Here is a 14033-nt window from a genome sequence, read left to right on the forward strand (position 1 = left end):
AATCAACCTTCTACATTTGTCGAATAGTGATTCTCTATTTCCATCAATTGACATTCTACTGTTCATCTTGTACCCCCCTTATCCCAAGCCTGGAATCAGACATTTCTCCAAGGAATCAGACATTTCTCTCTTTTAGTAGAGAACAGTATTTCAAAACCACATTCTGAAATGGTTGCCCAATGTGCTTGTTGCTACTGGGTTGTCATTTCTTCCAGGTTCTCTCAGTGGACACAGCTAGGAGAATACAGGTATGGATTCACATATGCACACACAAGTGTACACATTTGTAACTATTTTTACATCTATTTACATTTGTATAAGCTAACTATAAAACCATGAATTCATTGCAATAATTTCATTTTTAATCCAAATGGAGCACTTCAGGGTTCCTTCTAATTTCGTCTGTTTTTGTAGATATCTCTTCCAGCAGTGAGAAATGTGACTTCTGTTTTCCTCATTGTGTTACTTATTTGTTCATTGTAACCAATTCCCACCCATGCTAGTAGTATCCTCCACCTGACCCCCATGTTTGTCATAAAGACCCTGTACATGTTTGTTAAGTGCATACCTAAGTATTTTATTTTCTTTAAGATGGCTGTAGAGGATATTGTGTTTTTAAGTTTTGCTTCCGCATATTTTAGTGTATGGAAATGAAATTTATTTTTGTGTGTTGATCTTGTATACAGTGACCTTGCTTGACTCACTAACTGGTTCTAGGAGGGTTTTTTGAAGATTCCTTGGGATTTTCTACATAGACAACTTTGTCTTCTGCAAAGAGAGATAATTTTCTTTCTAATCCCTATGTCTTTTATTTTTCTTGTGCTGGCTAGAATTTTCATTTACTATATTGAATAAGTGGTGAGAGTGGACTTACTTGTCTCGTTTCCGGTGTTAAGGGGAAAACATTTTGGCTTTCACCATTAAGTGTTATATTAGCTATAGAGTTTTTTGGTAGATGCTCTGTATCATATTAAAGAGGTTCTCCCTATTCCTACTTTGCTGAGAGTTCTATCCTGAACTGGTGTTAGAGGTGACTGTTTTTGCATTAGTATTGTGATAGCCAACACCAAGAGACCCATATTGATTTGTTTGACAAAAAAGGCACATGTACTTTGTAGAAATATTTATTACAGTTTTGAAATAAGCATAAATAGCTGAACACAGAAAAGCAACAGAATAACGTATTAGTGTTGAGATTTATTTTGAGAGATGGAACTGATATAACATGCATCCTTCCTTTCTAAACAGCAAATTCAGTCTTATTTGAACTAAAAGTTTCACCCATCTTCATTATTACTGCAGCCACAAAATACTGATACATGAGTCTAATCATTTCTATACTTTTTATTATCCATGTCCTCTCTTTTGCCATTTTCAAGAAAGTATTATTTGGCTATTTTAAAGCTAAAAAAATTTAAATATACTGTTTATTTGGTATGATGTTAATTTTGGAGTTGAAGTACATTTCTTATCTCTGTCCTTCTTCAACTGGACACCTCTAGATAAGAAGGCAAGAATTCTTAAAACTTTTGCTAACCTAATTGTGTGTGTAATTAGAATAACCAAGTTCAGTTAATTGAAATGGAGATATTGGAGTAAGAGTTTGGGATTTGATTCCTTAGGGATAAACTACTAAATCCAGGACAGTCATTTGACTGCTGCAGATTTGGGTTCCCAGGGGAACCAAACAGAAGTCACATAATTTCTAGGATGAAAACATCTCAGAAAAAATCAGTCCTCCCAGCACTTTGGGAGGCTGAGGCAGGCGGAACACTTGAAGTCAGGAGTTGAAGATCAGACCAGCCAACATGGTGAAATCCCTGTCTCTATAAAAAATACGAAATTTAGTTGGGCATGGTGATGCGTGACTGTAGTCCTAGCTACTCAGGAGGCTGAGGCTGGAGCCTGGGAGGCGGAGGTTGCAGTAAGCCAAGGTGGCATCACTGCACTCCAGCCTGGGCTATAGAGCAAGGCTCTGTCTCAAAAAAAAATAAAAAAATAAAATGGAATAGGAACAGCTCCGGTCTCCAGCTCCCAGCCCCAGCGACACAGAAGACGGGTGATTTCTGCATTTCTGCTTGAGGTACCGGTTTCATCTCACTAGGGAGTGCCTAACAGTGGGTGCAGGACAGTCGGTGAAGCACGAGCCGAAGCAGGGAGAGGCATTGCCTCACTCGGGAAGCGCAAGGGGTCAGGGAGTTCCCTTTCCTAGTCAAAGAAAGGGGAAACAGACGGCACCTGGAATATCGGGTCAGTCCCATCCTAATACTGCGCTTTTCCAACGGGCCTGGAAAACGGCACACTAGGAGATTGTGTCCCGCACCTGGCTCGGAGGGTCCTATGCCCACGGAGTCTCGCTGATTGCTAGCACAGCAGTCTGAGATCAAGCTGCAAGGCGGCAGCGAGGCTGGGGGAGGGGCACCCGCCATTGCCCAGGCTTGCTTAGGTAAACAAAGCAGCCAGGAAGCTCGAACTGGGTGGAGCCCACCACAGCTCAAGGAGGCCTGCCTGCCTCTGTAGGCTCCACCTCTGGGGGCAGGGCACAGACAAACAAAAACTCAGCAAGAACCTCCACAGACTTAAATGTCCCTGTCTGACTGACAGCTTTGAAGAGAGTAGTGGTTCTCCCAGCACGCAGCTGGAGATCTGAGAACGGACAGACTGCCTCCTAAAGTGGGTCCCTCACCCCTGAGCAGCCTAACTGGGAGGCACCCCCCCAGTAGGGACAGACTGACACCTCATTCAACCGGGTACTCCTCTGAGACAAAACTTTCAGAGGAACTATCAGACAGCTGAATTTGTGGTCTCACGAAAATCCGCTGTTCTGCAGCCACCGCTGCTGACACCCAGCCAAACAGGGTCTGGAGTGGACCTCTAGTAAACTCCAACAGACCTGCAGCTGAGGGTCCTGTCTGGTAGAAGGAAAACTAACAAACAGAAAGGAAATCCACACCAAAAACCCATCTGTACATCACCATCATCAAAAACAAAAAGTAGATAAAACCACAAAGATGGGGAAAGAACAGAGCACAAAAACTGGAAACTCTAAAAAACAGAGCACCTCTCCTCCTCCAAAGGAACACAGTTCCTCACCAGCAACGGAACAAAGCTAGATGGAGGATGACTTTGATGAGTTGAGAGAAGAAGGCTTCAGACGATCAAACTACTCTGAGCTACGAGAGGAAATTCAAAACAATAGCAAAGAAGTTAAAAACTTTGAAAAAAAATTAGAAGAATGGATAACTAGAATAACCAATGGAGAGAAGGGCTTAAAGGAGCTGATGGAGCTGAAAGCCAAGTTTCGAGAACTACGCGAAGATTGCAGAAGCCTCAGTAGCAGATGCGATCAACTGGAAGAAAGGGTATCGCTGATGGAAGATGAAATGAATGAAATGAAGAGAGAAGGGAAGTTTAGAGAAAAAAGAATAAAAAGAAATGAACAAAGCCTCCAAGAAATTTGGGAGTATGTGAAAAGACCAAACCTACGTCTGATTGGTGTACCTGAAAATGATGGGGAGAATGGAACCAAGTTGGAAAACACTCTGCAAGATATTATCCAGGAGAACTTCCCCAATCTAGCAAGGCAGGCCAGCATTCAGATTCAGGAAATACAGAGAACGCCACAAAGATACTCCTCGAGAAGGGCAACTCCAAGACACATAATTGTCAGATTCACCAAAGTTGAAATGAAGGAAAAAATGTTAAGGGCAGCCAGAGAGAAAGGTCGGGTTACCCACAAAGGGAAGCCCATCAGACTAACAGCTGATCTCTCAGCAGAAACTCTACAAGCCAGAAGAGAGTGGGGGCCGATATTCACCATTCTTAAAGAAAAGAATTTTCAACCCAGAATTTCCTATCCCGCCAAACTAAGCTTCATAAGTGAAGGAGAAATAAAATACTTTACAGATAAGCAAACGCTGAGTGATTTTGTCACCACCAGGCCTGCCCTAAAAGAGCTCCTGAAGGAAGCACTAAACATGGAAAGGAACGACCGGCACCAGCCACTGCAAAAACATGCCAAACTGTAAAGACCATCGAGGCTAGGAAGAAACTATAGCAACTAACGAGCAAAATAACCAACTATCATCATAATGACAGGATCAGATTCACACATAACAATATTAACGTTAAATGTAAATGGGCTAAATGCTCCAATTAAAAGACACAGACTGGCAAACTGGATAAGGAGTCAGGACCCATCAGTGTGCTGTATTCAGGAAACCCATCTCACGTGCAGAGACACACATAGACTCAAAATAAAGGGATGGAGGAAGATCTATCAAGCAACTGGAAATCAAAAAAAGGCAGGGGTTGCAATCCTAGTCTCTGATAAAATAGACTTTAAACCAACAAAGATCAAAAGAGACAAAGAAGGCCATTACATAATGGTAAAGGGATCAATTCAACAAGAAGAGCTAACTATCCTAAATATATATGCACCCAACACGGGAGCACCCAGATTCATAAAGCAAGTCCTCAGTGACCTACAAAGGGACTTAAACTCCCACACAATAATAATGGGAGATTTTAACACCCCACTGTCAACATTAGACAGATCAACGAGACAGAAAGTTAACAAGGATATTCAGGAATTGAACTCAGCTCTACATAAAGTGGACCTAATAGACATCTACAGAACTCTCCACCCCAAGTCAACAGAATATACATTTTTTTCAGCACCACACCACACCTATTCCAAAATTGACCACATAGTTGGAAGTAAAGCTCTCCTCAGCAAATGTAAAAGAACAGAAATTATAACAAACTGTCTCTCAGACCACAGTGCAATCAAACTAGAACTCAGGATTAAGAAACTCACTCAAAACCGCTCAACTACATGGAAACTGAACAACCTGCTCCTGAATGACTATTGGGTACATAATGAAATGAAGGCAGAAATAAAGATGTTCTTTGAAACCAACGAGAACAAAGACACAACATACCAGAATCTCTGGGACACGTTCAAAGCAGTGTGTAGAGGGAAATTTATAGCACTAAATGCCCACCAGAGAAAGCAGGAAAGATCCAAAAATGACACCCTAACATCACAATTAAAAGAACTAGAAAAGCAAGAGCAAACACATTCAAAAGCTAGCAGAAGGCTAGAAATAACTAAAATCAGAGCAGAACTGAAGGAAATAGAGACACAAAAAACCCTTCAAAAAATTAATGAATCCAGGAGCTGGTTTTTTGAAAGGATCAACAAAATTGATGGACCGCTAGCAAGACTAATAAAGAAGAAAAGAGAGAAGAATCAAATAGATGCAATAAAAAACGAAAAAGGGGATATCAACACCGATCCCACAGAAATACAGTCTACCATCAGAGAATACTACAAACACCTCTATGCAAATAAACTAGAAAATCTAGAAGAAATGGATAAATTCCTCGACAAATACACCCTCCCAAGACTAAACCAGGAAGAAGTTGAATCTCTGAATAGACCAATAACAGGTTCTGAAATTGTAGCAATAATCAATAGCTTACCAACCAAAAAGAGTCCAGGACCTGATGGATTCACAGCTGAATTCTACCAGAGGTACAAGGAGGAACTGGTACCATTCCTTCTGAAACTATTCCAATCGATAGAAAAAGAGGGAATCCTCCCTAACACATTTTATGAAGCCAGCATCGTCCTGATACCAAAACCTGGCAGAGACTTAACCAAAAAAGAGAATTTCAGACCAATATCCTTGATGAACATTGATGCAAAAATCCTCAATAAAATACTGGCAAACCAAATCCAGCAGCACATCAAAAAGCTTATCCACCATGATCAAGTGGGCTTCATCCCTGGGATGCAAGGCTGGTTCAACCTACGCAAATCAATAAATGTAATCCAGCATATAAACAGAACCAAAGACAAAAACCACATGATTATCTCAAGAGATGCAGAAAAGGCCTTTGACAAAATTCAACAACCCTTCATGCTAAAAACTCTCAATAAATTAGGTATTGATGGGACGTATCTCAAAATAATAAGAGCTATCTATGACAAACCCACAGCCAATATCATACTGAATGGGCAAAAACTGGAAGCATTCCCTCTGAAAACTGGCACAAGACAGGGATGCCCTCTCTCACCGCTCCTATTCAACATAGTGCTGGAAGTTCTGGCCAGAGCAATCAGGCAGGAGAAGGAAATAAAGGGTATTCAATTAGGAAAAGAGGAAGTCAAATTGTCCCTGTTTGCAGATGACATGATTGTATATCTAGAAAACCCCATTGTCTCAGCCCAAAATCTCCTTAAGCTGATTAGCAACTTCAGCAAAGTCTCAGGATACAAAATTAATGTACAAAAATCACAAGCATTCTTGTACACCAATCACAGACAAACAGAGAGCCAAATCATGAGTGAACTCCCATTCACAATTGCTTCAAAGAGAATAAAATACCTAGGAATCCAACTTACAAGGGATGTGAAGGACCTCTTCAAGGAGAACTACAAACCACTGCTCAATGAAATAAAAGAGGATACAAACAAATGGAAGAACATTCCATGCTCATGGGTTGGAAGAATCAATATCATGAAAATGGCCATACTGCCCAAAGTAATTTATAGATTCAATGCCATCCCCATCAAGCTACCAATGACTTTCTTCACAGAATTGGAGAAAACTACTTTAAAGTTCATATGGAACCAAAAAAGAGCCCTCATCGCCAAGTCAATCCTAAGCCAAAAGAACAAAGCTGGAGGCATCATGCTACCTGACTTTAAACTATACTACAAGGCCACAGTAACCAAAACAGCATGTTACTGGTACCACAACAGAGACATAGATCAATGGAACAGAACAGAGCCCTCAGAAATGATGCCGCATAGCTACAACTATCTGATCTTTGACAAACCTGACAAAAACAAGAAATGGGGAAAGGATTCCCTATTTAATAAATGGTGCTGGGAAAACTGGCTAGCCATATGTAGAAAGCTGCAACTGGATCCCTTCCTTACACCTTATACAAAAATTAATTCAAGATGGATTAAAGACTTATATGTTAGACCTAAAACCATTAAAATCCTACAAGAAAACCTAGGCAATACCATTCAGGACATAGGCATGGGCAAGGACTTCATGTCTAAAACACCAAAAGCAATGGCAACAAAAGCCAAAATCGACAAATGGGATCTCATTAAACTAAAGAGCTTCTGCACAGCAAAAGAAACTATCATCAGAGTGAACAGGCAGCCTACAGAATGGGAGAAAATTTTCGCAACCTACTCATCTGACAAAGGGCTAATATCCAGAATCTACAATGAACTCAAACAAATTTACAAGAAAAAAACAAACAACCCCATCAAAAAGTGGGCAGAGGACATGAACAGACACTTCTCAAAAGAAGACATTTATGCAGCCAAAAAACACATGAAGAAATGCTCATCATCACTGGCCATCAGAGAAATGCAAATCAAAACCACAGTGAGATACCATCTCACACCAGTTAGAATGGCCATCATTAAAAAATCAGGAAACAACAGGTGCTGGAGAGGATGTGGAGAAATAGGAACACTTTTACACTGTTGGTGGGACTGTAAACTAGTTCAACCATTGTGGAAGTCAGTGTGGCGATTCCTCAGGGATCTCGAACTAGAAATACCATTTGACCCAGCCATCCCATTACTGGGTATATACCCAAAGGACTATAAATCATGCTGCTATAAAGACACATGCACACGTATGTTTATTGCGGCACTATTCACAATAGCAAAGAGTTGGAACCAACCCAAATGTCCAACAACGATAGACTGGATTAAGAAAATGTGGCACATATACACCATGGAATACTATGCAGCCATAAAAAATGATGAGTTCGTGTCCTTTGTAGGGACATGGATGAAACTGGAAAACATCATTCTCAGTAAACTATCGCAAGGACAAAAAACCAAACACCACATGTTCTCACTCATAGGTGGGAATTGAACAATGAGAACTCATGGACACAGGAAGGGGATCATCACACTCCGGGGACTGTTGTGGGGTGGGGGGAGGGGGGAGGGACAGCATTAGGAGATCCACCTAATGCTAAATGACGAGTTAATGGGTGCAGGAAATCAACATGGCACATGGATACATATGTAACAAACCTGCACATTGTGCACATGTACCCTAAAACCCTAAAGTAATAATAAAAAATAAAAAAGAAAAAAATAAATTAATTAATTAATTAATTAAAATAAAATAAAATAAAATCAGTTATTTTACCTTTGCTCACGAGCATCATCCTTCTTGGTGAAAAGCAGCGTATTTTTAGTCTTCATTTATTTTAATATCACATTTAATCTCTCCTTCCTCCATCCATTTCAGAATACTTGGCAAGCACTCTGAAATCTAGGCTTATGTATTTGTGTCATTCACATTAGCATCTCTCTTACTCCTAGTATGCTTTAATGATCTAAGCAACTTAAGAGCAGCTTCTGTCTTATTTGTCTTTGATTGCTGGGTGCCTAACACAGGGCCTGGTACATAGGAGGCATTCAGGAAATTTATGTCAAATAAATGTCCAGCTATCTTTTGAGGCATGGATTGGCTAGCTTGATTAACAGTGTTCCCTTCTTCTCTAGTACCTAAGCAACACTTGATGCCTCTGACTCATCTGTGTCTCTAAGAAGCATTCTACCAAAATAGGTGAAACTCTAATTCAAAGTCAGATTTCCACCTTGACCTGTTTGCTGATATTAGGGACACAACTAAGTCAGTCGTTTATTTCTTGAAAAGATTGAAATCCCTTTCCTGGTTTAACTTCTCAAGTCTACCCATCTTTTGCAGATTCTGTGCAACTAGAAACTCTAATTTACATAATTTCTCAGGCTTACACCAAAAATGCACAGAAAGAGTAACACAGGATGAGTAACAGTGAGTTTTTCCTCTCATTATTTTAACGGGCTCCTGTAAAACTAACCATTTTGCTCCAACCTAGCATAAGTGTGATTTGCTTCAAAAATATACATTAAATTTAAATTAATAAATCTCTTTCAAAATATTGTTTTCTTTCTGTTTAATGAGATAACTGTGGGATTTTTCCTTCTTTCATTTGAATTTTGCCATTGTACCTCAGTAAACTTTTTTGAGACAGAGTCTCGCTCTGTTGCCCAGACTGGAGTGCAGTGGCGTGATCTTGGCTCACTGCACCCTCCACCTCCCAAGTTGAAGCTATTCTCATGCCTCGGCTTCTTGAGTAGCTGGGATTACAGACATGTGCTGCCATGCCTTGCTAATTTTTTGTATTTTTAGTAGAGACGAGTTTTTGCCATGTTGGCCAGGCTGGAGCCAGTGTACTCTAAAGGAACTATTTTCTCATGTCTGAAGCTTAAAAAAAAAAACTTAGATTTATTACTTAGTTCATCTGAATGTGGTATGTGCCTGTGCATACCTGGACAGATTAAAGATTAATTCTTTCTAGAACAGATGTTAGGCATTAAGTACTAAGGAAAATTTCAAGTGCAAGAGATATTAATCTGTATGTTGTTAGAACAAATCAAGTTCTCCCTGTGCTCAGCAAGTTCTTTTATTCAAGCCTTGAAACTACTTTTATACTGAAAGTTCTGTTTTATACTCTTACAATAGAATGTGATTGAACTGTCTATACTTGTGAGTTTTGCTGACTAGCATGAGGGCCTGCGACTCCACTGCTTTCCATGCTCAAGTCTGCAAGTTCTTCCCTCGCACAGAGGACCCCAGCCAGGTAGAATGGATGGAAATCAGAGCATAGGGTTTTTGTAACACTGATAAGATATTCCAATTCCCAGTTGTAATAATAATAATAATATGCTAAAGAGAGTAGGCAATTCTCAGGGTGAGGCAAAAGAAGGTCTGACTTTTTTTATGTTGATTATTTAGAAATTATCCACGTGGGAAAATGTATGCATATAATTTAGGGTCCCAAGTTCTTTCTTGGCATTTATTCATTTACATTTTTTTAAATTACAAAAACAAGATCTTAGAGATGGGGAAAATCTCAAAAGATATCTTGCCCAAGTCTAACCTAATGCAACATCTTAGCTTCTGCTTGAATGCTTTGTACTAAAGGAGACCTCACGTCCTCATAATGCAACACAGACTTCTTTTATGAATCAGTTTAGTTGTTAGAAAACTCAAGTCAAAATATGCATATTTAGTTAGTTCTGTCCATTGATACTCATGTCCGGTATATAGTAGGCCCTTTGTAAGTATCTGTTGAATTTTTTAAAAATTGTTCCAATAAAATTACTCTAGTTTTTATTGTTAAAGCACACCCTAACGCAGGGGTCCCAAACCCCAGGCCGCAGACCAGTACTAGTCTGAGACCTATTAGGAACCAGGCCACACAACAGGAGGTGAACGGCCGGAGGGCGAGCAAAGCTTCCCCTGTATTTACAGCCGCACCCTATCACTGGCATTACCACCTGAGCTCTGTCTCCTGTCAGATCAGCAGTAGCATTAGATTCTCATAGGAGCACCACACCTATTGTGAACTGCACATGTGAGGGATCTAGGTTGTGTGCTCCTTATGAGAATCTAACTAATGCCTGATGATCTGAGGTGGAACAATCCTGAAACCATCACCCATCCAACCCCCATCCGTGAAAAAATTGTCCTTCTTCTGCAAAACCCATCCGTGGTGCCAGAAAGGTTGGGGACCACTGCCCTAACTTATAATCATAATAACAAAATACTCAGAACACATCATGGTCCTGCTCAGGAAAATGTAGCCTTCTTTACATCATTAAATAGTGAGACAGCAAACTACCTGACAGTGAAATGACATGTCTGAGCCCTTCTTTAAAGTAATCCAGGGGTGTGGAAGCTGGGTATACATGAAACAAGGTTGGCCTTGTGTTGTTGACAGTTTTTGAAATTGTGAGAAATATGTGTGAGGTTCATTCTGCTATTCTTTTCAGTTTTATGTATGTTTATACTTTTGTTTGAAATGTTCTATGGTAAAAAGTTAAAACAGAAAACCGAAGAGAGTCTTGAGAATCTCTAATCTGGAGAGTTTAAGAATCCCTGGCCTTCAACTTCCCAACCTAAGTCAGGACAAGTCACCCTGCAGTCTCAGTAATATTATCCTGAGGAGAGGATTCTCCACACTTCTCCAAGCTGAGACCCATGGATAGCCAATTTGGCACAGGAGGTTTTAGTTTTAGAAAACAGGATAACTTTGCATTTAAAGATATTAACATAAATATTAATAATGTAATTTACAGAAAGGTCACAGGAAATGAGATCCCAATTTACAGCAACCATTTGGAAGAAAAATAACCTTCTACTTGTTTTGAGATGCCCTTCCGCTCTTTCCTTTGATTATCGGTTGTTTGCCTTAAGTCAGTTACTAGTACGTAATTACCCTTCACAGCCATTGGCAATGTCCACAGCTGATTTTGCTCTTAAATTATTCTGTTACTCTAATCTCAAACCAGTCTATACTAAATGCCACTGTTTTTCAGTTAAGGAAATTGGGGATACTTAAGCTTTTATATGTGGCCATGGCAATGTAAGCTGCCCTTCTGCCTCTCTTACACACAGCACAGCAGATCCAGAGCACTTACATGAAGACGGGGACCTTGCGTATTACAGAGTTGTGGGGTCCCCTCTCCCCTGAATCAAGACTAGTTGCCGGCTCTCATCTTTTACTGTTATTCCTGTCAGATACACTTGGAGGTTCTGAATCTTAATTCTAGGCTAGAACTTAACTCATTTCTAACAAACCTGGATGAACCCTGTTTCCCCTAGGACTTTTAAAATTGTAACAGTATCTTCACCTTTGTTTACCAAACAAGATGAGACCTTTCCTTTGGGAAAGGTTTCTTTTTTCTTTTTTCACCAAAAGCAGATACTTAATGGGAAAGCTTTTATTCCCCTTGCCTGCCTCTGGGTTTTGTTGAAATAATATGGAAGTTTAATTTCTGGATGATTAATTTTGTTTTACTTTCTGTGCCTTCTATTTTATAAATCCTTTCTTAATAATTCACAACCATATTATCAGTAATTAAACAAATTTTACCAGCTTTATTGCCACCTTTTTTCTTATATACCACATTTTCCCCTTTCTTCATTCCAACTCCTATTTCTTTTGGTGAAGTATTTTCTCAAGTTATTTTCAGAAAAATTGTACTTAGGTTAATATATTTTCTGAGTACTGGTATGTCTTAAAATATCTTTCTCTTGCTCTTACTGTTAACACTAAGTTTGCTATTATAGAATTTTATAAACATTGCTCTATTTTCTTCTTGCATATAGCATAGTCCCCACTTATCCACAGTTTCACTTTCTGTGGTTTTAGTTACCCATAGTCAACTGTATTCTGAAAAGATGTGAGTACAGTATAAGAAAATATTTTCAGAGGGAAAAACCACACTCATATAACTTTTATTATAGTTTATTGTTATAATTGTTTTATTTTATTATTAGTTTATTGTTGTTAGTCTCTTACTATCCCCAATTTGTAAATTAAACTTTATCATAGGTATGTACATATAGGAAAAAACAGCATATTTAGGATTCAGTGCTCTGCACAGTTTGAGGCACCCACTGGTGCTCTTGGAACATGTCCCCTTGGATAAGTGGGGGCTACTGTAATATGCTCATCTTTGAAGTTCCCTCCTGTTCCTGTGCATGTTCTGTTTAGTTGGGGGCCATTTATATGATTGTTCCTATTAGTCTTCCTTCTCTTAAGCTGTTGCTTTTTTTCTTGTGCATGAGGAGTTTTCTCTGCTTACATTTCTTAAAAGAATCAGTGTTGGTGGGTTAGTGCAGGCGGGGTGGGTCACTATATACTTCTGCCCATCAGACAATTGCCACTGCTTCCTTTTTCCTTTCCCCTTTGGGGCTCACAAGCTGGGAGCCCACCGGGGTAGAAGCTATATTTGAGCAAAGTGGTGGCTTGAGAGCTCTCAGACAGGAGAGTTGAAGTGATGCCTTAGAGTTGAACTCCAACTGCCTTCTCTGTGAAAGTCACTAGCAAGAGACACAAGAGCCCTGACTTACTCCTGTGGCCTCAACCGAGGGCGTCGACAGGCTCTCTGAGTCTGAAGACATTTGTGCTTTCCAGTGGGAAGTAATGAGAGGATGTTACAGGGAGGAACTCACTGCTTTGCTGAGCTTTTTTGTGTTGTTTCATCCTCTATGCTAAAAAGTTTGTGTTTTGGGCAACACTGACTAGAAGCACCAGCAAATCCCCCACTTTACTTAGCTAGCAAGAACTACCAAGTAACAAATGCAGCTTTTCCTGTCACAAGCCTCGAGCCTGCTTTCCAGAGACCCTCCGTTCCCCTTCTTTCCTCAGCCCTTGCATGCTTCCCCTCTCGGCTGCCGTAGCTCTGAGCTGAAAGGTTTCCCAATGAGCTGCTGGGGGGTCCACCCCCATTGCCCCAGTAGCTCTCTGACCTGCTTAACACTAATTAGTTCTTTCTCAATCTTATTACCTATTCAGTATCCTTTAAGAATTTCTCAAGATATCTGTCATTTATTATTTTTGAACATTGCAGTGACATTTAGGGAATTAAGGAAGGTAAATAATATGTTTTGTTTTTGAAATTGTCTCCTAGAAGTTATTTCAAACATACTGACCTGGAACCAATATGTTTTCTGTTTTTTAATTCGTTTAACATTTTTTAATTTAAGGGGTACAATATGATATTTTAGTATATGTATACCTTGTGAAATTCTTAAATCAGACAAATTAACATATCCATCATGTCACATACTTATCATTTTTTTATTCAATATGTTCTTAAACATCAAAGTGCTCCTGACTTTAGCAAAAATTTTAACAAATTTATGTGTGTATGAAATATATGTATATATATTTATATAGGTATAAATTATATAACTGCCATATTTGATACTTAATATGTTTGTACACATAAAGAACAAGATTAAAATTACTTCAAAAATATATGTTTCTGTATTTTTTTTACAAAGAGCATATGATTTTACAATTTAATAAAATAATTAATGAAAGATAGGTAATCAATAACAGACCAAAAAATCTTCCATAGAATATCTAAAATAATGTCGTCTAAATGACAAGAATGTCTGGAAGCAGGTACTTGATTT

At 39.3% G+C, this 14033-nt stretch overlaps 1 protein-coding gene across 1 annotated transcript in view; it reads left to right on the forward strand.

The window, feature by feature from the left end:
- ITFG1 (integrin alpha FG-GAP repeat containing 1) overlaps positions 1-14033 on the forward strand; it is a 303068-nt gene that overhangs the window by 206103 nt on the left and 82932 nt on the right. The gene's annotated exons all lie outside the window — the stretch shown is intronic.

Source organism: Nomascus leucogenys, chromosome 2 (assembly GCF_006542625.1).
Source record: "Nomascus leucogenys isolate Asia chromosome 2, Asia_NLE_v1, whole genome shotgun sequence".
Lineage (NCBI taxonomy): Eukaryota > Metazoa > Chordata > Mammalia > Primates > Hylobatidae > Nomascus > Nomascus leucogenys.